The sequence below is a fragment of the Dermacentor silvarum genome, chromosome 4 (genome assembly GCF_013339745.2).
Source record: "Dermacentor silvarum isolate Dsil-2018 chromosome 4, BIME_Dsil_1.4, whole genome shotgun sequence".
Lineage (NCBI taxonomy): Eukaryota > Metazoa > Arthropoda > Arachnida > Ixodida > Ixodidae > Dermacentor > Dermacentor silvarum.
Genome location: NC_051157.2, coordinates 26,362,627 through 26,387,336, shown reverse-complemented (window position 1 = coordinate 26,387,336; position 24,710 = coordinate 26,362,627). Strand labels below are relative to the sequence as shown.

Below are 24,710 nucleotides of genomic sequence, written 5' to 3'. Positions count from 1 at the left end.
AGCTAGACGCTGTGCTAGCGTAAGCTTTATAAAAATATTTTGATATTTTATAAAAATTTTTTGACATACAAAGTGGTCCAGCACGTTCACTTGCATGAGGCAAGTGAACGTGCTGCATTGTAATTATGGTACTCACTTGCCTCAGCACGTTCACTTGCATGAGGCAAGTGAACGTGCTGTTGTGCCAGATACTGTGCTGGGGCTCTGTTTTCCGCACTCGTTCGGTAGCTTTATGCAAATTGTAGTGGAATACTTTTGAAAGTGGCCTAGACGCCTAAATTTCGAGACCTGTCTGCGCGAGATGATGGAAACTTCTCGACTGACGCTGCAAAGTTGCTGCTGTTTCATTAGATGGACAAGCTTGAAAGAAAATTAGGGGAGGGGGCTCATCCATCTGAAAGCCCATGTCGGCAGAATAGTGTTCCAGGACTCCGCTTAGGTGTTTCTCAGTAGCGGCCTCTTGGAGGAACTGAAATAAGAAAACAAAATGAAATATGTTAGAACAGAAGGGCAATGTGCAGAATGTGCAGAATGTGCTGACCGGCGTCACGTTATTTGTGTAGATATGCATTTATGATTTACCTTTTTGTTCAAAACAGTGGCCACTGAAATTTCTATGAATAATAACAAACATCGGGAAGAACGAAATGCTGCATATACTCCGTGTCATAAACATGTTACGCATTTATCTGTTGCTGCGAGTAGGTCAGAGAAGAAAACATAAGGAATGATACGGGATCGTGTTAAGGCCAGTAAATAAGTACAGGTATCGTGCACAGTCCCAACACCTCGTTTAGTTAGTTTGCAATCTTTTTTTTTTCTTCTCTCTGTAAGTTTCCTGCCATATAGCTTTCTGTGATTTTAGCGTTGTATGCTCACTTCACCAGCTGCAGCACTTAGGCCTGGCTCTCAGGGTTAGCCGCTGCACCCGCTTTCAGAAGAAAGCCGTGCGATTCCTCTTGCTGCCGTGCTCTGCCATTGTGGCAAATCCCCTGGGACACTTCCCGACCGATGCTGGAAGTATTATTGATTATATTTTATTATTGTTAGTTATTCTTACCCTCGGCCATTGACTTTGGCTGCGCAACGCCTATGTTATGACTAGGATGTTTGGACAGTCGCGTGACGGTTGATAAGAACGGGAAAGAATCGATCCGACGCAATCGTTGCTGCTATATTACCAGCGCAGTAATCCGCGGGTTGAACTCGTCCTTCAGCTGTCGTATTTCTGCGAGAACAGAACGGGGAGTCAAGGAACGCAGTGATGTTTTGGGGCAACGCGGCGAGCCGCAGGTGGCCCAAGTTGATCCGATGGTCTTCGCCAAGAATACTAATTCTTTACGTTCGCCTCCTCTTTCAGTTCTTCTCTGCAGTGCCAGCAAACTTCACAACAAGCCATGGTAGTAAGAAAAGAATAATAATCACCAGTAGAAACGAGAAGCTGCTTTCTGTGATATCATGTTGGACGACAAACTGTTTTTTCGGCATCAGACATTTTGGCAATCAATCCGGCTCTAGGAGCTATTCGCTGGGTACAGTTTTTGATTTTATGCGGTATAACGCTGGTGTTCCTCCTGGCGTCTGGTCTGACCTTAGCTTTTTGCCTCTTGGTTGGCCCGGTGCAATACAACACCAGAGTTCAGCAACGAAAACATTCACAATAAAGCGTACAGCTTGAAGAAAAGAAAATGCGAGAAACTAGAGAAAGAAGAAAGAGAAAACCCACAAGTGGTACTCTATACCACGGAAGGCATGCCGATATGTACGCCTGCATTGTCAAGCCGTGACATTGCAGTGAAGAAATCAGACATAAAAAAGTGAACTAGACATGGATTATCAAACGTTCGCATGACTGCATAGGCACGCATTGGCACGATTGTATTGCTAGTTCGTACTAAGATATATCTATCAGAGAGAGAGAGAGAGCATGGCGAAAGGATGCTTGGCGTAGTAATTATTACTTGCTGTGAGATAATCTTCTATCATTAGCGTCGTTGTTTCCCGCTAACAAAGGGAGCATCAATTTCCCAAAAATTGACCTTACATACACGCGTGTTGGCACATGCTAGACACATGAGACAGCGCATTGCTTTTGTATTAATCAAATGGAGTTCTACGGAAATCCTCTGGTCTGAATGTTGATTCACGATAAGGAAAGGTGACTGCACCCTCATGACTGCAGCATAATGGCAGGAGGCGACCCACAAACACGAGCGTGAAAAATATAGCAAATGGGAGAACACCGTCGATGCCGACAAAAGTTCTCGACTCCCATGCGATCATGGCCGCGATAGGACCCGACCTTATTTCCAAAGGCCCAGACCGAATCCCCATATTTGCGCCGATGATAAGGCACTGCATAGGCCAATTCCCTGCGTATCCTATTCCTATATACCTACCGGGGGGCACTATCCCAACGACACGACACATCCTGCCTGCAAACGCTTATTTGCGGCTCCTACTCATTTGTCCTGGGAGCTCAGCCCGCAACGTCGACAACTCACTTTGTGGCGCCTGCTTCTAGAACATAGTTGGTTCCTCGAAGACGGTCTTATCGAAGCAAGCAGATGCAGAAACAAAATATTTCCCTTCTTACTTTCCATATATGCTGGGGTCCCTTTGCAGCATTATGTTGTGATCAGGTGGATGACAACTTTTTCTCCCTAATGTATGTTTTATGTTGTCTTCATGTTCTCCGGGTCTATTGATCAAGCATCATTTATTATTGTCACGGGGCAGCTATAGTGGCAGGAAGCGAAGAAAATACGTAGTACACATTTCAAAGGACGACGAGAAACCGTGCAGCGCCTGCGCTTAGGAGGTTACGCTTTCCACGTGATGTTTTTTTTTCAGACTTGTCTAATTATCTTCCTAAATTCATTTGGCTTTTTTGAAATCCCCCATAGGCATGGAGTTTCATGCAAATACCAGAGGAAACTGTGGCGCTGTTCTCTGTGTGAGCTGCAAGCAGTTCAGCCATGCAGCATGGCAGTGATGGGTTGTTGCACGGATTTGCCTAAGCTTCGTCCTTCTGGCTTTAAATGGCTTCGTGACTTTGCAAGATGATAATTTTTAAGAAACTGCTGCGTTGTAAATAATTAATTAAACATTATTAAAATTGTCCGTCACCAGGATTCGAACACAGGACCTCTAGCATAGAAGCCCGATATTGAAACCATTACGCCATGGACGCGTGGACAAGCGGAACCACTGAAATTATACGTGCTTGCAGAGTCTTATTACCCTCTGCATTAGAAAAAGTATGAATTGCTTTGAAAGTTAGGCCAATTTAATCCCAAATAAAGAGTAATAAACAAAGCCACAAGAATGTCTGAAGCCCCAAGCACGACGATCAGACAACTCCATGCACTACCCATCATTCCCATGGTGACTGAACAATCGCAGTGCCAGAACTCCCTCTAGTAGTTGTAGGAGACTCCCCTACTGTAGGAACACCAACAAACAAACCAACCAACCTGCTCTTGTGGTCGGGTCTGCCATATAAGCTCTGTTGACGATTCTTTGTCACGTGGTGGTAAAGACGGGGCGGGACGCAGGTAAAATCTCAGGAGCCAATTATTTATTGGGCAAACTTATGGCTCTCCAAACTATGATTCAGCAAGCCTTGCAAGGCCAGCTTCAGCTGCATTCCGCATAACGACCACCGCCACAACCAAAGAAACGACTCGGCTTGGGCGATAACAGCGAACACGGCTGGACATGGCCGGTTGGCTGGGCGCCATTGAACTGGGCGCTATTGAACATTCCAGTGGTTATCGCTAGAATGATGAAACCATTGGAACCTACTGCTGTAATATAGACGATCGCAAGGTCCGATAACGCGGGTCCGCATTGCGCTGGCGCGTTGATATCTCTACTACAACGCGAGATAAAAATTATATCTCATATATTTAGGAAGTCGGTGAGGTTGGTATAAACAATGGGCCATCAGCGATGGGCGCGCGCGGGAGAAGTAAGGGCATGTTTCGACCGTGTGTGCATCGTTCCTCACGCGTGGTAAAATACGTCCCTGACCATTATGGTGCTTTGTATCCATGACCTCTCCGTATGATATATGGCATCTACGATCAACTCTAAAGACGCACGCACACGCACACGCACACGCACACGCACACGCACACGCACACGCGCACACACACGCACACGCACACGCACACGCGCACACACACGCACACGCACACGCACACGCGCACACACACGCACACGCACACGCACACGCACACGCACACACACACGCACACGCACACACACACGCACACGCACACACACACGCACACGCACACGCACACGCACACGCACACACACACGCACACGCACACACACACGCACACACGCACACACACACGCACACACACACGCACACACACGCACACACGCACACACACGCACACACGCACACACACACGCACACGCACACGCACACGCACACGCACACGCACACGCACACGCACACGCACACACACACACACACACACACACACACACACACACACACAGTACGAAAGCTCCTTAAAGGCCAACAGCCACAGTTATAAATTCGTAGTATACACAAATGAGGCAACTTTGGCAATGGTGCAGAGCTGGTAATTGTCTAATTTTCTAATTAGAAGCCTTTGTGTTCTTACTAGCACACTAAGCAGACGACACGATAACCTGTTGATTAGTGGATACGATGGAAATCCGAGCACCTCGGAGTTCACCTCGGAGTTCATGCCGAGGTTATCTACGTTATTTGAAAATTTTACGCGGTCCAAAATTTTTTTGCAGTTGACCTTTAAGCGATAGTAAATGAACACAATAATTAAAAGAATAAAAATAAAGAAGAGCCGTGCATCGTCTCATCTATATATTATTGTGCCAACATGTGCGTGTCGTCCGGTCCAGTGGTACAAAAATTGTCATTATTAGCAATGACTCATACTCCCCTAAGCAAGCAAAAATGCAATGGCTTATCCCTCTCGTAATGCAGAGGCTACAAGCACTCAGCAAAGTGAAGCGAACAGTGCATACATTCATTGGAAACACGCATACAACGTACAGAAACGCGGCGCCTAGACGAGTGGTAAAAAAAAGAAAAAAATCAGAGCCCTTCTCTTGTCGATAAAATGGGGTTAAGCGAAGCTTGTGGCAAGACGACACTATCGCAGGCGTTCCGCTTCGTTTGCCGTAAACTCAGGGTCGGCGGCTCATCACTGACGTTTGGCCTCAACATCGCGATCCCGCAACTCGGGGTCCGCGGCTCTTCGCTGACGTTTCGCCAGAGCTTCGTAAGCCCTCACGCTAGAATCGGACGACAAGCTTCGCTTACGCTCATTTCCTCAAGAGGGGAAGGGCTGGTGATTTTTTTTTTGGGTACGACGTGTGACAAGGGATAGCTCAAGGGCGCGTTGCAGGTACCCGATCCCACAGGGGTATGTGCCATTGAGTTTGGAACCTTTCTTCACTATCACCAGGAACGGCCCACACGACAGGGGTATCAGCCATTGAGCTTGGACCCTTTCTGAACTATCACCCGGATCAGCCCACTTTTCAGCGTGACACCACCACCACCACCACCGCCGAAACTTGTGACCCTATAAGGCTTCGCTTGAAAAAACACGTGACCTTCTCACTGGTTCATACCCCGTAAGCAATGGCTCATACCCCCGTAAGCAAGCGAAAATGAAATGGTTCATACCCCCGTAAGGCTCAGCTACAAGCGCTCAGCTACGCGAAGCGAGCAGTGCGTACACTTCCATTAAAATCACCCGTACAACACACAGAACAGCATACGTTTCAGTCCCCTGCTGAAAGGATGCAACTTAATGTCGAAGAGGAACGTTGTTGGCGCGAGTCTGACCCCGCTGTATACGAGCGCGCGAAGCCGCAGCTGAGCGTCGAAAATGAGCCGAAGAAGCCGAACTGCGAAAGCAGCAACGCGACGATGTGAGACGGCGCATTACCAAGTGTGCGGCATGCAGGCTTTCGCCTTCACGTGTTGCAGGAGTGTAACATGCTGCCGAACTCTTGATCTGGCAGGCCCACGTCAGTGTTAATAAGCTAAGCGACACGGGGCTGCTGATACACATTTATCACGTGATGAGGAGTTATTGTGGCATCAGGCAACTTTCCGTCGGGCTCTGTCATTGAGAGATGATATATCTGACTTATCAATACAGTTGCACCAGAGTGGGCAGAGTTGCACCTGACTCTGATGCTGCTTGCTTATTTTTGCTCTTAAACAGAAATGAATCAATCACCTGCGGTATATACCGAACTTACGGCCCTTCAGAATGGATTAGTTGAAGAGTTGGACAAAACATGAGTGACAAATCGCAATGCTCAGCTATGTAATTAAATGCTTTCTTTAATACACATTTAAATTATTTACTTAAAAATGCATTGCAGTTACGGCAGTTATTTAGTCGGGTAGCAATGAGATCGCTTTTGTTTATTAGATATTATGTGACTAACATCATCTTTACCCGCCGTGGTTCCTCAGTGGCTATGGTGTTGGGCTGCCGAGCACGAGGTCGCGGGATCGAATCCCGGCCACGGCGGCCGCATTTCGATGGGGCCGAAATGCGCAAACACCTCTGTACTTAGATTTAGGTGCACGTTAAAGAACCCCAGGTGGTCCAAATTTCCGGAGTCCCCCACTACGGCGTGCCTCATAATCGGATCGTGCTTTTGGCACGTAAAACCCCATAATTAAAAAAAAACATTATCTTTAAATATCGGTCCCCTAAATCTTCTGCAAAATACATAGATGTTCCACTTACAGTTGACTGACAGTGCGTGAGGGAGGATATTTAGGAAAATATAAAGCAAGACGCCAATTGAGCTTGTAGTACGTTCACTGGGTAGTTATCTCGGAACTGGTGTTAGTCTTTGGATTTCTGCTCAATGGAATTCATTACTGCCCGACTTCAATTCCACAATGGCAACGTTGCGCTATAAGAATTTAGATTGGTAATTATCGAAAATTTGTTAATTAGCATATTTTAAATGGTCTTTTGTAATGCACGTCGAAGAATAGAGCAACACGCGGCGTAGAAGAGTGGTAGAAGAGCTTTCAGTGGTGCCTACACAACCGAACGCTCTATTTTATTCAAATGCGTGAAAAAAATACAGAAACTAAAGATATAAACCTTTACATAGCAGTTGCACCCAGAGTAAGACACTAACATATAATGACCGCCTCTAGGCATATAAACGTTGGGAGCTGGTCCAGTTCGTGCATGCTTGATTGGTGGGAAAAAAATTTCAGCGGTGAACATGGTACACAACGGAAAAAAAAAGCACGACGGGACAACGCTGGAACTAGCCTCTAAAATGTTCATAAGAAAAAAAGAAAAACAAGAACGTACAGTCCATGTCTGCTAATTTGACATCGTTTAATTCGAGTTGTCGAGTAATTCAAACGTACTGAAAAGTCCCGACGAGAAACCATACATTTCTATAAAAAGAACCTTCGTTTAGCTTGAAATCGAAAGCGCGCCGCTTCGCTTTTTCGACACCGACCGGCACCCCCTCATGCGCTCAGTGGTTACTAAAAGCTTGAAAAAAAAAAACAAAAAACGAGAAATTCAGTAGATGGTTCTAAAGCTTCCCCAGGCGTGAGGCTGTTTTGTTTAATCATTTTTATCATTTAGTGGCCGACGCTACTTCCGCCCACGAAGCCATCCGTTGCCGCTTGTTTCGTGTCCTGTCACGCTGAGGCAGCGTTTAATTAAACACGCCGGTGCTCTTCGCGTTATGATGGTTGAGTCGCCCTTCAAGAGCAAGAAACAACGATACTACAAGCTATAAATTTAAAAAAAATTCCTTCATTTTTGCTGCCTTTTATTTATTTTATTTATTCAATCTTTCGTATAACTCGCCCAAATGTTGGAATGTTCGAATTAACTGGAGTTGACTGTATATACCCTCCGGCAAGGCTCCCGGCACATGCACGAAGAATGCGGCTGAGAAAAGAGAACGCAAAAAAAGGAGAGAAAAAAAAAAAAGGCGACACTTAATCTAACCGGTGCATGACACAGACCTACATAACACCAGTAAGAAATAACTTTTTGTCATTGACGCCCAAAGAATTGTAGCACTGACGGAGACATTTAGTTCGGAGGCTTCTTGACCTTCTCGCTATGTAGTTGATCCTCCCCCCTAATATGTGCTATTCATTGAAACCTCAACTACAACGCGTAGAGGGACATAATTAATACTTTAGAAAGTGCCAGAGAAAATGACGAAATGAGAGCAAAACAGACAAGAAGAAAAAGGAGGTCAAGCTAAGGGGAATAATTACAGGAGAACGCGGCATTTGTAGATCTGCCGGAATTCCGACCGTAATCTGCATATTTCTTTCAGCGGAACCAGCGCTAACTAGATGTTTCCGCCTGACGCACATCCTTCGTCAGCAGTCTACAAGCGGCGCTATATGTGTGGCTGCTGCCGACTCCCGACACTTGAGCAATCCTCGTACCACATTATCAGCGCTTCAAAGGTGAGGGGAGCGGAGATAATCTCGTCCCATAGCAAGACTGCCACGAGATCCTCGCTGCTTTATTTCCTCGGCTTTAGCTATGGCGCACATCTATCGGTCTTCTTCTAAGCTTTCTAACTGTCGCCTGCATACATTGAATCCTTCGTTAAATCTGCAAGTGTCATCACTTTGATGCGGCATCGTTGCGCCGCCTCGGAGTCAGGGTAGTACTTAAAAAGGCTTACTCATTCCTCATTGGAATGGGCGGCACGCCTAATGTGTGACTCTTGCGGAACTGAAGAGACCACGTTTTGTGTATTTGTTACATCGGTACGATATCCAGCATGGAACTCTCCGGACAGCATTAAACTAGCTGCACTCGAGACCGTTTTCGGTATATAGTGAAGATCCTTCGACCATCGCCGTGCGCGTCGCTGGCTCGGAAAGCAACGAGGGCGTTCCTATATAGACTACCTCAACTCGACAGGTTTCTGAGACCGTTCATAGACTCGTACACCTCCATGTGTGCGCACAGCTAGTGCTATTTCTTCACAGTTATTTTTATATTTTTTTATACTTTCATCCCCTTACCCCAGTGAACCGGACATGCATCTAGTTAGCTCATCTGCGTTTCTATTTCTTTTTGTCTCTCTCTCTCTCTATCTCGCCGCAACAAGCAAGTAAGATGGGCTAGTTGGTTACAAGTATTATAGAACATGATTTTACGCCACAAATTTATACAGGCCAGAGTGAGGTAACAGGACAAACGCCGAACTTCAACAATTTCAAGCTGCGCCTTAAAACCACGTTCCACAATGCTCTCGCCGCATGTTTCAGAAGTTCGACCATTCACATGCGCAACTATCTGTAAAGGTTTGACGACTACTGCTGAAACAAGTTTTTTCGTGTTTTTTTTCTAGGAAACATGTAAAACTTGCTAGTCCACAAGAAGTCGAGAAGAGAAGCTTGTGCTCGCCTTTTCTTAGCGTTTGTGTAGATCTGAAAGCTTAAACGACTCTCTGCGATGACTTACAAACCATCCGAGTGGCACGCGTTCTTATCAAACACGAATGTTTCGACATTCAACGGCGGTCACTTAAGCGGCGGCTGACCTCTGCGCAAGCTGGCTGGCCCGACCGCCGGCACCCCTCCAACGGGCGCAGGTCCTGTGCGTAGCGCAGCCTCCGGTGGTGGAGTCGTAGCGGGGCAGGATCTTCTGGACCAGGCTCTCCTCCCGCTTCAGGCTAGGTGGAGCCCCCGCTGGGACGAACCTCCTCGTCCACGTCATCGCCCATCATGACCATGCTGCGGGGTCGCGAGTGTGGCGACGGCACGTTGTAGCCCAGCGGGCCCGGACCGTAGTCGAAGTGGCCGCTGTCGCGGCTGTAGTGGGCGGACGCGGGCCGCTTCTTGACTCGCAGCTCTCCGTCCTCGGCCCGAAGGTAGCGGGACGCGTCCAGCGGCTGAGGCGGCGTCGGGGATCTGCGAGCATTGTCGCTATACGGGTGAACGATGGGTCACCACGAAGGGCTTTCCGAAGGTGCACTTAAATAGAAAAGAAAGCAAGTTTTACCGAGCGCTGTATGCTTTTTGGTTCGGGATGTTATTGTATGTTCTAAATTTGACGTGGTATATGAGTTATATATTATACGCAAGATGTAATATACGCAGGGCCGTTAGCAACGCTTGAATGCTTTTCAGATTACAGTTATGAGTTAGGTTCGCCTTTTCTTTCCCGTCACTTTCTTGCAGCGGTGAACAGTCGCTCGGGAGTGACTAGTCCTGAAGTCACGAGCATTGAAATAGCACACAAGTGACTTTCATTGCTGAATCTGATATTGTCCTTGCTATTTGCGTGACCTGGGTTATAGTTGTGTTTTTTTTTTTTTTTGTCACTGACGCAACTGGGTATTGCCACTTTATATTTTTTCAAGAGGGGCGTGGGGGGATGGGGAGGGGGGGGGAGGGACACAAGCAATGTTTACTAATCCAGGATGCCCAAGAATTCCTGGGCTATAGAGCATATTTGCGGTGAGTTGTGCCACGTGCTCGTTCCTCCCAGCTATACCCCAGAAATAAAGTACAGTATCTTTTTTTTCTTTTTTTTTAGGAAAGCCGCGTGGCGCTAGCATAAGTTGTGTAGTAGTGGGGGGCGTAGGGGATAAATTTGTCTTACTGACATTAGACAGCCTACCTTTAAATGGATGTTGGATGGCTAGTGACCAAAAAAAAAAAAAAAATGATTAGACGAAGCTTTACTACTTTTTATGTATTGTAACCGTAGATTCCGTTCTACTTGATACCTCTGGACTCCCTCATCACCAAGGAGATGCACTTGTCTGTATGAAAGCTTGTCAGCAAATCCGGCTTCGCCAGGAGAGGTTAACTGGTGCTCCGACACACTTGTCACCACCTCCTAAATAACTCCGCTCCCTACTTCGGCCCCAGGCCAGCCCTCCCTTGAAATGAATGTGCATTCATCATCTCTTTATTTGACGTTGCAACATTTTTTACCGCCTTCAAGGGTTCGGAAGGCCCCGAATAAACAGCGCGGGAGAGCTCTCGGATCTTAATTTCACTCCGCGTCTTGGCCTTGATTGAGTTCACACTGCTGGTGTCGAATGTGCGCAGCTGTAAATGTCTTGTATGTACTTGTCCTCGCAGACTTATTCGAATGTCTCTACGGATTCATAAGACTGATATCCCGACGAACGAAGAAAATTTGCAAGCACAAAGCCAAACAAGCAATTGACATGGGGCGCATATTTTCTCCTTATTTACATCTTGCAACACCTTTACCTTTTCTGACTGTTTGTCGATCACTCCACGAGTTGTGGAGGGAATAGAGGGGCTGTTACATATTTGATGTAATGCAGTGCCACTTAGCCTGCGAACGTGTATTTTGCCATAGTGATTTGATTTAGGGCGTGACGTTCTACGAACCTATGATACTATTGTCTCTGGTACGACATTTCCAAAATCTAAAGGGCCTTCCCGTAAATTGCTAATGAAAAAAAATGTCACAGTTTCGCCCTAAGGGCGAAGCAATGAATGCGATAGCAACACAGCATTGTCATACGAAGTAAGGTGAGCGGCTTTGGTAGCAATATGAATTGTAGTAAACATGAGCTGATTAAGTAAGCAGGTGTGCTGCGGCGTAAGTAGACCGACATGAAGAGAGAATCGATGACCACGAGAAGGCGCGTGTGAAACGGTGGTGTTGATGAGAAGCGCTTCCCGTGGGCAGCGCATGCGAACGGACACACCTGTAGCGCTGCACTGCCGATCCGGGCAGCATTGCATGTGTAGCGTGCGTTGGAAAATGTGGCCTGACTATTACTAACTGAATGAACAAGCGTGGTGTGAGCGCGAACAAACATAAATAGATCACACTGAATGACTGCAGACAACGACCGTCAAAACTCTGGCAGCAAGCGGATACGCCGCAGCGGCGAAGGTACAGATAGAATCACACTTGTCTAGAGCAGTCGAGCGGCCGGCTGCGGACTGCAGAAGCGCCGCTTACCGGCAGTCGCTGGGTTCGAGATATGTTGGATTCAAGCGCCAAAAGCCTGCATGCGGCATGGCTTCTCGCGGCCATTTCTGTTATCGGCCTGTAGATTTTTTCACGAACGTGGGTGGGCGAGGTCCGCGCTTATTCGCTGCCTGCTTCGTCGCATGCAGCCGGCGCCGCAGCTGATAACATAGCACAAAATGCGTTTTACTTCGCGTTAGTCGTCGTTTGCGTCTATCACTTCATGTGCCAATTGGCGTTGACGTCACACCATTCACCGAGACGCCGATGAATCATTGCCATTTTTTATCTTGAATCATGTGTAGTTCTCAGAGCCAGTGCATGCATTCCGTTGCACATCCACGCTTATCACGGACAGCGGTCGTTCCACAAGCGACAGCAAGCAAAAAACAAAAAAAAAAAAGAAGAAAAAAAAAGTAAGATAACTGACTATCTCTTACGATCAAATTTACAGGCTCACATCGCAGATAGGCCACAAGTGCACATGCCGCGTGCAGGCTTTTGGCGCTTGCATCCAACATATCTCGAACCCAGCGACTGCCGGTACGCGGCGCTGTTGCAGCCCGCAGCCGGCCGCTCGACTGCTCTAGACAAGTGTGATTCTATCTGTACGTGCGGTCTATCGCTTCAACGGAAACTGTGCGGCGAATGCATGGCGCATAAAGGTCAGAGCCGTGTGGAGATAAGAGACGGTGCGAGCGAGCGACGAGCGCGGTTGTTGGCTCGTCGCTCGCTCCGGCGCTGGCTTCCCGCTTCCTTGCTTGCGCTGGGAGATTGAGTGCGTTCGCTCTCCGTGATAGCGCGCGTCCCCGCACGCTTCCGCTCGGGCATACGGCACGGGGCGAAGATTTTATCTATAGGGAACCTGACGGCGACGGCGACGACGACGGCGACGCCTACGGCAGAAATCCGGTTGAAGTGTCCATATAATTGCTATCGCAATAAAAAAATTGGCATAGCAAGTATCAAAAGGGCAAGTATCACTCTCAAGCATAAAAAACTACGGTGCTGCTGGCGTGCGTGCGCCTAATCACCAATCGCTGCTTTAAGTGCACGTTGACGAACTTGCGCTAGCAAAGCGCAGATGCTACACGCCTTGGTGAAGTCTTTTTCTTTAATGAGGCGTCATCTACTGTGCACTATGGGAATGACGGCTGTTACCTCCATGACTTCACTGTTCATTCAGTGCGCACATTTGTGCCTTTTTGCGCGTTATTATATTTTTTTGCATTATTAGACAAATGACACACAAGAAGCTTCAGATGAGATAACACGAACCACTGGAAAAGCTAGTATACCTGGTCGTCGCAATTAAGATTTCGCGTAATTAGACATATGGCGTTTTACACAAAAGGGGTCGCAAAACAGCGCAAACACTAATAATAGCCTGTTATTGCCAGCAAAATTAAAGGAAAAGTGGAAGAAGGTATTTACATTTTTTTCGAAATAATTTTTTTTTCTTCTAGTCGGCGTTGCAAAACAAGTGATAACGTGGAAGAGAAAAGAGCGTGGTAAGTGCTGTGCTAAATGCCACTCGTGTCGTTCTTGTTCATGTTTTTGAAGCCTGAGATAGAGGCAATAATTATGTTTCGCTCCCTGAAAAGGTTAAAAGGCGGGTCACAGACGCACAAGGTGCCCAATTTAGAATTTCAGTGGGCTTCGGTTTCACTTCATTATCGAGCTTCAGGAAACATAAAAAGAAGTACAGCACTGCAAAGCGTCAGAGTTATTACGGAAGCAGTTTCGAGAAATTTGATACTGACGCGGACCGCCGTTGTATAGTTCCGCTACTCTAATGAGTAAGCTGGAGTGACGACATATTCGAGAAAAGCTTCAATATTCAGTTGCGCGTACGGGTGTCGTTAACACGGGCGCTTGATGGGGAAGCGTGTGATATGACACGGAAAATAGATCGTGCATACAGAATGTTTCTTTTTTTTGGCGTCACCTTTAAATTTAATCGCTGACCGACATTCCCATGAAATGCCTTTGTACACGGAAAACCTTATTAGCATGTCGTAAGCGCCTGCGGGTAACGAGGAAATGCTTTTATCAAAACAACCCGAGGCCGGTTGGCGCTGTCCGTCAGTAGCACCTCGTCTACTCATTTCTGGTTTTTGTCCGCGTCGACACTAATCAAGCGATAGTTCGACTGAAAGAGTAGGCTTGCCAACAGAAAAAAAAAATGAAAAAAGGTTGTCGCAGTTTCACCTGAAAGGCGAAGCATCAATTGCGATAGCAAATTTGTAGAGAGCTATACGGAGTAATGATATTAGCTTTATCAGCTGTATAAACTTGGACATGCAGCAGCAACGGCAACGCGCAGAACTGTTGTCGACGCTGTTGGCGTTTTGCCCGCGTTCGCTCAAAATGCCTGCAGCGTTGGTGACTGTTGCCGGAGCCTCTGATATAAATAGGCACTTGGTGCCGCAGCTAAACGTCGCCTCCCTTCCCTCCCACTCCCCCCCTCCCCCACGGCCTCTCGCGCGTCTGAAGAAGGCGTGTTTGCTCTACATATATGGTGATTGTAAAGGAGGAAAGAGACGCCTACTTCTGCAGCCCTTAAGGAAGCACGGCGCAGAACGCGCGTTTGTTCTCCGCCGTGCGTTCACTCCCCGTGAAAGAGCGCGTCCCTCGCGCCCTTTCACTCGCACATACAGCGTTCGGCGGCGCGCGGCGACGATTTCATCTCCATTGACGTCATACGGAACCTCACGGCGACGGCGACGCCGACGGCAGAAATCTGCTTTTGAGTGTCCATATAATTGCTATCGCAATAATAAACCAAGTTCGGAATAAATGAAATTTGCAGGCGTTCCGGACTCACGCACCAATGCACATCAGAGAATATGTTGCGTGCGCACGGTAAAACATTCACGTGCTGCATGTGTGTTGCGATGGAATCATATAAAATGCGTTAACAAGCATTGAGTTGAACAACGTGCTTACGACTTCTGCTGCCGACAAGTTCTTTGAGAAGCAGTTTGCACAGGACGAATTTGGAGCGGCACACATAGCATAGGCAGTGCGTCCTTACCGTGAATGTTAACTCAAAGCAAATATTACCACATGTAGTGGAATCTGCATACCTATTTAATTACATTTTTGAGAATCCTTTCCATCGAAGTGCACCCTCTGTGATGAGCGGACACATTGTCGGATGCAGAAGACGGATGGAATGAGGAGACCTGGAAATTCGCTGGTAACGGGTTGGTGCACTTGCACTAAACAGGGGTAATTGGACAACTCTGAGAGACGCCTTTGTCCTGCAATTGGCCTAATTAGGCTTATGATGGCGATGGTAGTGAACAAAGGGGATTGCGTCGGAGGATAACTGTGGTACCGCACTTTGAGGATCGATTTTTATAGCGATGCTCAACTTACCAGTCGGGTTATAGAAAGGGGTGTGGATAAGTATTCGAATGTAATTGATGCAGTGTTGCTCAATTGAGTCTGTTTCATCGGTACACGAACCAACACTTAGGAAGTCTAGGTGGCAGTGGCTGGGCTGCAATTGCTTCGACGATGTGTTTCTTTAGATTTAGAATACTGCAGGTAGCTGCGCTGCCTAAGCATGACACGTACGTTGCATGTCACTCATCGTTAAATAATTCTCATACGTATAAACGCTAGAATACTCGACAAAAACGCAGGCAGTCAATTATACTGTTCAACAGCGTTTGGGAAAACATATTCTTGGTTCAACTTTCTACTATGGCGGAATGTGGGCCTACAACTTTCTCGTGGCGTATGCAGGACGATCATTTTAGCGAAGGAACATACACTTATCACACTGCAGATTCATATAACTGCTATAGAGCAGATAAAGAAATGTTGACCTTGCTCCTTGGAGTCGCAGGTGGAGTGGCTCAAGTTGCATCTTAATTAGCATGTTAGGCAGTGACGACGCAGCTTGATAGATCGATAGCATGGCGTGACAGTAACTGCCGGCAATCTCGATCTCCTGAGTGCTCTGGCTGGCAACGCCACGGAATACTTTTGAGGCTGTAATTTACGGCAGGTGTGAAACTATTTTTATTTGTCCATGGTCACAAAAACAAAGATAACATTTATAGCGTTTCTATCGTGAAAATCTAGTCGGACGCATAACTTCAGGTAAACGGGTGTCGTCTGGCGTTTTATTACGTTCCGAACGCGGACCTTTGTTGCTTTTGCCTCAAAATATTTGTCCTCTTTTCTTCCCAGCTCGCTTCTTTTCCTTCTTCCTTAGGTAAGACAAAGCCTGCTTCAACATTAGGCAAATGGTGCCGTGTACATGTCGTTTCTTAGATTGCGTGCGAGCTGTCCATATTTGTCTGGTTGTTTTTACACCGTGTTAGGGATCCAAGTACTTTAGGCAACCGTTCAAACAAGGAAGGCGATCGCAGTACATATGAATTGGTCTACAGACCTGGTATCCAGGTCGCGAAACTTGAGGCGCCGAGTCGAAGAGTGCTCTCAAAGGCTATGAGTAAAAGCTCACGATTCTCTTTTCCTGACGAGACGTCAACTGCCATCTCTGCATTGTGATACGAAAAGCGACATAGATACACTGGGGACATCCGGAGGTGTCATTACGAGAACCTTCTCCCTATCATCTTTCTTTTCTTTGCTCCTCCGTTCCCTGCGCGGAGTATCCACCAGGACGCTTTTCCAGTTGACCTGCCGGCCCTTCCTCCCTTCATATTTTCTGTCTAGGCTATATTACCCAAAATTCTGCGCAGAAGTGCCATATTTTCGCGGAGGCTTAGGCTGGGAGTGGCGTTTATAGACTTAAGCGTGTGCACTTTATACGGCGCACCGAATCTCCGGAATTTGAACGATGCCGTCTGCTTGAAGCCATGGACTATAAATACCATGTATTTTGCCCTCAATGCGTGCACGACCGACAGAGTGTGGCTACTGCTCTTCCTCGTCCCGACAACGCGCCGCTTATCTAAAGTTTGGCAGAGCGTCAGAAAAAGTACAACATAAAGAGGACATACACAACGCCGATATTCTCTTTGTCCTGACACGCTGGACAGCTCTATTTGCACAGTGGCAGCTGATCCAACGCTGCACTTTCGTGACTTTATGAACAACAAAGTACCCGTAGTGCCCCGCTGCATGCCCTTCGCGACCTGCTTTTCCGATCATAAAGCACAGCTGAGCTTGTTTCAATAAATGTGTGTAAATTAAAACACTACTTTCCGCATTCTCAGTACTTGCTGTTGCCGTCTTCAAGCAGTTTACGACGGTACCATATGGAGCCGCTCCTCCAGCTTACGCTGTGACTGTGCTGCGTGCGCCGCGCAGCTCGGTGACTTTTAGGGGCGAAGCACCTTAGGGCCGAGCCTTGTCCCTCGTCGTCGTCCGTTGTCCGTAGCTCTGGTTTGCATGTATACTGTGTATACCAGAGCATGTACATCTGTACATGCGTACTGTACACATGTACAGTATATATATGTATAAGTATATACAGGGTGTTTCAGCGAACACTTTCACAATTTACTTAATTAAGGTTGCCTGTGGCAGATAGCACAATTCTAGTTCATGAGCTGGTCTACTCGAAGAGGCGGACATTACTTGCACAAGAAATGAAAATGCATAATCGAATAATTAACAGAAATTCGCTATTTAAGTTTTTAACTAATTACCTGATGGCCCATATTGCAATTTACAAATTGTAGCCGTCGATTTCGCAAGGCGGATCCACTTAGAATTAATTCTCGGGATGGCACCAGTTTCGAGATATTAATTCCCGAACTTTGCGGAGAAATGCATTGGCGTTCCATTTAATTTTGTGCTTCAATGCAAAAAGCGACGTTTTCTTAAGAACCTAACTGGAATGTCAATGCATTTCTCCGCAAAGTTCGGGAATTAATATCTCGAAACTGGTGCCATCCCGAGAATTCGTTCCAAGTGGATCCGCCTTGCGAACTCCACGGCTGCAATTTGTAAATTACAATATGGGCCATCAGGTAAATATTTAAAAAAACCTAATTAGTGAATTTATGTTAATTATTCTATTATTCATTTTAATTTATTGTGCAAGTAATGTACGCCTCGTCGAGTAAACCAGCTCATGAGCTAGAATTGTGCTATCTGCCACAGGCAACCTTTAAGAATTTTTGAGTGTTCGCTGAAACACCCTATATATATATATATATATATATATATATATATATATATATATATATATACTGGGGATTCACGGTTACCCGAATGATCCCCCGGTGATTCGCCCACTCATTATCATTCACTTCGTGGTTATGCGGTGATTTTTTGTTTATTTCTCTTCCGCCAGCCCCATTTAAACTGAGAAAAGAAGAGGATCCCTGAGGGATGGCTAGACGAACGCATTACAGGCCCCACCTCTCTGCCCTTCTCTCACTGCATTTTCTCTCTCCCCTTCAGTTAAATCAAGCCAGCTTGCTGGATGCTTGTCTGATATTCGGGAGTGCTATTAAACACAATAGTTGTTTTTATGCTCATCGTATTTCCTCTGAGCAGAAGGATTGCGCTCCTTGTCCAGCTCCTTTGAGGAAGTCAGCTCATCCCAGAAAACGAAAACGAGTCAACGTAAACTATTTGTAATGTGGCCATTCGAACGAGTGACAGTTAAGGGGTTAAGGGATAAGCACGTCTGTCCGCGAACATTGGCATGTAGTTTGCCAGAACGTGCAGCAAATGTCTTGGAGCCTTGCGACAACGACGGCTATGTGAGTACCCGTCAATGTTAGAAAGCTTCCGACCAATCTGCGAATATACTAGGATAAGTTATTAGCTCCTGTCATACTATAAGATGGATGGATGGATGAAGAACTTTATTTGAGCTATACTAAATATACTCTATAGGATATACTAGGATACGCTAGGATAATCTATAATATCCAGGCCCGCTGACAGTATATGATAGACTTTAATTACAACACGGAAAATGAGAGCGCATTATTTACGGATAAAAAGTTACGTGCCCATCTGCTAAGTCATTTGCTGAAAATAGCGTTAGTCTTTACACGCCACTAAACACAGCCAATTTTCTTTGATGGTAGATCTAAAGAAAATCTTAATGTCTAGTGCTTATTGTTAAAGAAGAATGAAAACGAAACATTGTACGGACAGACCTCCAAAAAGAACGAAACACCCTTCTTTGCCGGTACGAGATTTCTCGACCAGCTATCGCGCCCGTCGAGCCATTCCAGGCGTTGATTAGCGTCACAAAGGATTCCAGTTGAGCGACAATGCCTTGGTCAGTGCACCGTCATTTTGATCCGCATTCGAGTGGAAAGCGCCGTCTGCGCAGACGTCGTAATCCCTCTCGAGAAAGCGGTCGTCACTGAGCGCTACCCTTTTGTTTTCTCATTCCGGACGTTGTAAGAAGAAGCTTTCCGCTCGGCAAAAGATGAGCAGATCTTTTCCGCCGTACAGACATAATTCTTTCGCTTTCATCTGAATCCCATTTTACGGCGATCGATCACCTTTATCTCGAAGCAATCTGACTGGCTGGGTGATGCCGATTTTAGAGAGAAGAGAAATACGAAAATAATAAGAAAAGTCGAGCTAACCGTTCGCGGTCGTAGTCCTCGGCCGGGCGCCTCAAGTCGGCTCTGCTGCTCCTCGCCTCGTAATCCTCGTACGTAGACCTGGGGCTGCCCGCCGACGTACGTTGCTGCGGACGCGCTTCCCTCTGACCGTAATCGTCGCGCTCGGGCTCCCGTCTCGGTGGCCGACGGGAATCGTTCGTTTGCTGCTGGTGCTGCTGTTGCTGTAGTCGACCGCGTGCTTCGTAGTCGTCGTTCCACCGACCGCGGTCCACTGGCGACGCCTGCCTATCGGCTCTCTGCCTCACGTCGTCGTACTCGTACTCCGATCTCCTTGGCCTGTCGGTCCTCCTGGACTCGTCCTGGCGTGCCATCTGTGCGCCACCGCCTTCCCTCCGGTGCTCACCGACTTCTCCCTGCCGCCGGATCAGCTCACCGTACGCTGCCTTGCGTTGCTGCTCGTCCTCCGCCCTGGCGTAGTATTCCTGTCGCTTGTCGCCCGCGTACGGCCCGCGGGTTGGACTTCGGGGCCTCGCTTCGTAAACTTGTGCTGGCTCTGGCTTGCCTGCCCCTGTAGACGTCTTTAGTTGCAGAGGGAGGCCTGTAGTCACCCCTGGAACCCGGTCCATGCTCCTGGTACCGAGACTCCCTGCTCCTGTAGTCGTCCCCGTCTTCCGCAGCAGGGGATTGGGGCCTTCGGGAAAGGTTCTCAAAGGAGTGCTCCCTGCGAGAGTACTCCTGCAAGGGGTACTCCCGATCGCCGCGATTATTGTGGGGCGCGCTGTTGCCGCGGGGGTCACGTGCCTGCAGGAAGTCCACGTCGGCGCTCTTAGTCCGCGACTCTCTCCAACCGTCATCCCTGCGCCGGTCGTCCTTGGTCTGTGCTTGCGGTTGAAGGGCTTCGGACCTCGGCGCTGTAGCTCGCGGCGTACGCTGCTCCGCTTCCCTCGGATACCTGGGCTCCCTCGCGGAAGGCTGGTCGCTCCGCGCGTCCGGTCTCGGAGACCTGTTCGAAGAGGAGAAACGGTGTGGGTCGGCAAAAACCTTGAGTTAACCAACGAATGACCGAAGTAGTTAACAGCGTACCGCGATAAAGCTCTCAGAGAAGCAAAACACCGAAAGCGAGACTTTGATAACTAGAGAAACATTAACAGTGATGTTACGCTTTTTGGCGTTGTAGCGGCTGCAGCAGCATTTGCGTCGCATAAATTTAGTAACAGACCCTCGCATTCTCACGAGCCCCGACGCTCAGCACAGTGCACTCCAGAATCGGCTAGCGTTCGGTAGATTTAACCAAGGCTGACACATTGCTGACATGTCCTGTTTGCTCTCTTCGGGAGCATTTCGAGGCCTACGGGTCCAATTGTCACTCGTCGCCGCAGTCATTGGAATAGCATGCCACGCAATAGTGACGGCGTGGCGAGCATACTTACCAACGTTTAGTTTTTGCTTCCCCGCATGTTAATATCCTTCTAGTTCAGCTCTGAAGCAGCTCCATGTCGTTCATTAGCTCTGTTCTAGCAACATTCTCCGCGGCACAAACATAGTAATCACGGTAGGTATGCGCCGACATTACACATAACAATCATTTTAATTTAGGCTGGACAATTTGTGATAAAATAGCCGGTTGACATAGATTTGGCGGTTGTAATGTTGACACATTCTGCAGACCTGGCAGTTCTTTTTTTTAATTCCGGTATATTTTAATAGGGTATGGAAAGACACTCCGCGGTGACCAAGAAACAGTGAAGTTACCAAGAGAAGTTGAGTACAAGTAAACAGCGAAAGAGGCACCCTGAAATAAGTAATGACAGGCTAAGTAGTACCTGAAAGTCTTGCAGAAAAAAAGAAAAAAAAAGAAAGAAAAGAAAAAGAGAAAAAGGGGGAGGGGGGCTCAAGCTGTAGGGACTCCGCGCACCATGCATACTGAAATCTAGTTAAGGCCGTCGGTGTGCATTAAAACCGCCTGGTTTCGTATGGAAGTGCGGCACTAAGTTTATAATGGGATCGAGAAAAAGTTCATGTATACAAACAACAGCCCTTCGCTGTCCACACAGTTTGTCGCTACCAAAACTGAAAGACAATCATTTTGTGCTCAACTGTGTAGTGCCTTGAAGGAAAACGAATATTGAAGAATGCGAGGTAACGGCTGTACTAGTACAAGTGCTCATTTTGCAAGCAAAACTTCATCCTTAAGGGTAAAGGAATACGTTGAAAGAATCGCTCACTCAGTGAGACCTACCTGTACGATAAATATGATAAAGAAGTTTTTATTTGAGATGATGAAGCTGTACGCAGATCGGCTCTCGTTATATGAGGCATGTCGCGCAACGCTGTAATCGCTTGTTAGAACTGAAAGAATGTAATTTTGGGAGACTTCGACAAGCAAATAAATCTTGACTAGTGTGCTATTGTATCGTACCATCTACCAAAGAGCTTGCATCCTGATTCGATTAAGAAGTGCACATGTATTTCTGCATTCAACGCCTCGGCTTTCCCAGACGATGCAGACCCCGTGAACTATATAGATACATACGTATGCATTGCACATGCCTTCGCTACTGAGAACAATATCGCAGCATAGATTCCTGGCCGCGTCGACCGCATTCCGACGTAGGCAACATGTAGAAAGCTACGGGACACCTCGCTTTTGTGAGGGAGTTAGATGTAATGACGATAGCGTATGTGATAAGCGCGTTCAAAGTATCACTTCACAGCGCATTAGTGTCTATGGCGACACTATATTGCAATGCGTAGAGACTGCTCATCAAAGGTCAACAGCAACAAAGTTTTGAACCACGCAAGAAGAGTCTCTAGTGTCAGATATATATAGTGTAGATATAAAGCAACCTCCATGCAAAAATGTTACGTTTAAAATACGGGTGGATGCGCGTCGAAAAGTTAGTAGAAATATATGTTTTTGGCACTAAACTAAAACAACGAAAAAGAAGAAGAAAGAAAGTCGCAGTTTCGCCCGAAAGGCGAAGCAACAACTGCGATAGCAAATTAGTAGAGAGCTAGAGAGCTATACGGAGTAAAGATAGTAGTTTTATCGGCTGCATAAACTTGGACACATTCGCTTACTAACTGAACTAACAAGCATTGTGTCAGCGCGCACAAGCCAACATGAATAGATCACACTAGATGACCGCAGACAATCACTGTCAAAACGCTGGCGTGAGCAAGCGCGGCAGCAGCGAGCGAAAATTCGTGCAGTCTATCGCTTCAATGGAAACTGAGCGGCGAAAGCACAGCGCCTTCAAAGGTAAGAGCCGAGTGGAGATCGCTTTCAAGATACCGTGCGCGCGACAGCCCGCAGCCGCGCAAAGTACAAGTACACAGTTACTGGCAGAGTGGAAGACGCACCCCCTCGCTCCCGCGCTGCCTTCCCGCTTTCCTCCTTTCGCGTGGAAGATTGAGTCGCCAGTTCCCCTTGCGCCCGGTCGCAAGATACGCATTTTGTGCCGCAGCTAAACGTCGCCTCCCCTCTCTCTCTTCCATCTCCCCAAGGCCTTTCGCACGACGGAAGACCGCGTTTGCTCTCCGCCGTGCGTTCGCTGTCTGTGAAAGCGTGCGAGGGACGCGCGCCTTCACTCGCACATACAGCATACGGCGCGCGGCGACGATTTTATCGCCCTTGGACTTTACACAGAACCTCACGGCGACGGCGACGGTGACGACGGTGACGCCAACGACGACGCCGACGGCAGAAATCCGCTTGGAGTGTCCATATAATTTCTATTGCAATAAAACGCATTTATTATCACTCTCTGGAAATTACGTACTATCCCGAAGGTCGAGAAGCAGCGCAGCTTCTCGGCATTAGCCCTGATATTGGACAGCGAGCTGAAAATCTCGGAGGCGACGTGGTGGGACTCGTGTCGTATCATCTTACCACCAGGTGCCGGCGCCGTCTCCTTAGGTACTATTTAAAGGCTGCTAATAAGAGAATTCGACAATTACCAGCGCTGCAGATTTGCTAGATTACTTGAATACTATATACTACTCATTTAGAAATAATTTATCCAAAGAAAAATTTCGCCGCAGTTTGGCTGATAGGAGTAAATTACTTTCGCAAAGGGAAATATTCGCAAAGTGGACAGTCGAACCCGGATATATCGAATCTGAAGGGGATCACAAAAAAGTTCGATATATAGGTAATTCGATATATTAAATAAAAATTTTTACCAAAAATTTTAAGGGGATTTTACTGCTGTTCGTTACACACAATACTTCATTATACTGTGGGTTCGATATATCCGGGTTCGACTGTATTCATGAAAGTTCTTCTTTCTGGGGTTTTACTTGCCAAAACCAGTTCTGATTATGAAGCACGCCGTAGTGGAGGGCTCCGCATTAATTTGACCACCTGGGGTTCCTTGCACGTGCACTCTAACGCAAGCACATGGGCGTTTTTGCATTTCGCCTCCATCGAAATGTGGCCGCCGCGGCTGGGATTCGATCCCGCGACGTATTCATGAAAGTAACAACAACAATAACAGCAGAAGTAGAAGTAGAAGCAGAAGAAGCAGAAGCAGACGAAGTAGCAGAAGAGGGAGTAGCAGAAGCAGAAGGAGGAGGAGGCGAAGGAGAAGGAGGACAAGCAGGACAAGGAAAAGAAGGAAAAGGAGGAAAGGAGGAGGAAAAGAAGACGGAAAAGAAGAGGGAGAAGTTTATTGTAATGTACCACGAAGCTAAAAAATAAACCGAAACTCGCTTTTCAGAAAGAAAGCTTCTCAATTTAAGGAACAAATTTCCTGATCGGTAGAAGCCATCCAGCACCACCACCTTATTCGTGGCTATGGCGCTGCGCTTCACCGAGTCGCGGGATTCGAACCCAGCCCTCATTCCGATGAGGGCGCAATGCAAAAACGCTCGGTGTGCCGTGCATTTGGGTGCACGAACACCAGGTGGTCAAAGTTAACCCGGATGCCTCCGCTATACGGCGTCCCTCATAAACGGCTGTGCAGTTTCGGGAAGTTGGACCCCATATAATTTAATTTTTAGCGCCACCCCCTTGTCGGGACAGTCATTAGACCAACCGTGATTGCCACAACACTATAGCACATGGCGCAGTGTGAATGCGGAATGAAGGCCGACGTTTCGTGAACACTACGTGCTTTAATATAGGGAGATTAAATAATCGCGCAAGTATTAGAAAAAAAAAGCT

The 24,710-nt window shown here is 47.2% G+C and overlaps 1 protein-coding gene and 1 pseudogene across 1 annotated transcript in view; one reads left to right on the top strand and one right to left on the bottom strand.

The window, feature by feature from the left end:
- Positions 1 to 24,710, top strand: part of LOC119449644 (uncharacterized) — a 365,645-nt gene that overhangs the window by 13,921 nt on the left and 327,014 nt on the right. The window lies entirely within an intron of this gene.
- Positions 9,575 to 24,710, bottom strand: part of LOC119448387 (uncharacterized) — a 58,847-nt pseudogene continuing 43,711 nt past the window's right edge.